The sequence below is a fragment of the Gekko japonicus genome, unplaced genomic scaffold (assembly GCF_001447785.1).
Source record: "Gekko japonicus isolate JY-2015 unplaced genomic scaffold, Gekko_japonicus_V1.1 scaffold1521, whole genome shotgun sequence".
In the NCBI taxonomy this organism is placed as follows: domain Eukaryota; kingdom Metazoa; phylum Chordata; class Lepidosauria; order Squamata; family Gekkonidae; genus Gekko; species Gekko japonicus.
This window is the reverse complement of record NW_015162528.1, coordinates 40,142-41,711: the sequence shown is the minus strand read 5'-3', so window position 1 is coordinate 41,711 and position 1,570 is coordinate 40,142. Positions and strand designations below refer to the sequence as shown.

The window sequence follows — 1,570 nt, the reverse complement described above, 5'->3', positions numbered from 1 at the left end:
CCTTTTCAAGTTTTCTCCTGACGATTCGGCTATCCCCTGGAATCTGAGTATTTTGTTAGCTTTTTCAATCTGTAGGTTCAACAGTCTGCGTTCCTGTAAATCCTGTCTTTGTTCAAGCAAACCAACTTTCTTCTTGACTTTTTTCGTGTCATGAGCTGTCTCTTTAAGCTTTTCCTCTGTTTGGAGCGACTTTTTCACCAGCTCGGTGATCTGCTGCTGCTGCTTTGCTAAACTCTGGTTGGACACAGTCAGCTGTTGGTTAATACCATCGAGCCGTTCGTTTATGGGCTTGAGGAGCTCCAAGAGCATAGAGAATAAATCTCCTGTCTCTTCGATCCTTGGACTTTGACCACCACGCCCACCTCTAGCTGGTTTTCCCCGTGCGGTGGCCATTTTTCCACTTTGTTTATACTTGAAAACCTCCTTCACTCTTCCTTGAAACAACGCTGAATTTTCACTGCAAACACAGCTAAGTCTCTCACGCACAGTAGCGATTTTCCTCTCTCCTCCCCCCCTCTGGTTTCTTAACACAGTTCGATTTGTTTATGCCTGGCGGCTCCGCTTCAAGGAAGGTGGGGGGGAGAACTTACGTTTCAAAAGTTTTTCGCTTGGCTCCTTCTCCGGATCATTGACGGTCTGCAACCAGACACCATTTAGCTTTGTGTAATTCGATAACCCTCATCTGCTTGTCCCGGCCGGCATCGGCTGAGCTCGGTGAAAACCGAGCCTCTCAGGGGGCGGACCAATTGGGGCAAAGGGAGCGCCTCAATTCTCCGGCGGTTTGCCATCGAAGAGGACACCCCCCCAAGTGCCCCCAGCTCAGAGCCTTCATACACGGCTCACCTGGGGATGCCACTTGAGGTGGCACCCCTCCAGTCCCCACTGGAGCGCGGAATGCCTCCCCAGCGTTAGGGGAGAGCCTCCGCCATCGCCGAGCCACAGACCGGAAGTTGCTCATTCTCACTTTCTGAGGCAGTGGACCACCCTCTATGTTTTCCTCCCTCATCAGCCCCATCTGATCTGAGGCTTCAAAACAACTTTCTGCTGGCCGGTGCTACTCCTAGGAACACACTATCCCCTACCTATGCCTGTCTCCAGGCCCCTTCTGTGACTTCTGCCCTTGGCCTACTCCAACCCCCTTGGCCTGTGATGGCTGTGTAACCATGCCTAGCTGTCCCTGGAGAAACCTTCCCCCTGCTCCCCCCCCCCCGCCGGGCTGCTCCTGGTAGGTGGGTAGGGTTGCCAGCAAAAAATTAAAACTTAATATATATAATATATAAAAATATGTGTATTTATTTATTTATTTATTTGTAAAGAATTAAAAAACATATAGGGGCCGAATTATACCTCATATAAAAATTCCAAAGCCATACACACAAGGGCCAATGGACTTGACCTGATACGTTTGGAATTTTTGTAGTTTTTATATGAGGAGTAATTGAGCCCCTATATGTTTTTTTTAATTCTTTACAAATACATATGTTTTTATATATTATATATGTTAAGTTTAAATTGTTGGCCCTCTATTCTGTTTGACTTACCTTTTTAGGTTCTTGATCCTAGGTTTCAG

The 1,570-nt window shown here is 47.5% G+C and overlaps 1 pseudogene; it reads right to left on the bottom strand.

Annotated features, from left to right (window-relative positions):
* Positions 1-393, bottom strand: part of LOC107106171 — a 69,987-nt pseudogene extending 69,594 nt beyond the window's left edge.
* Positions 394-1,570: the final 1,177 nt, after the last annotated feature.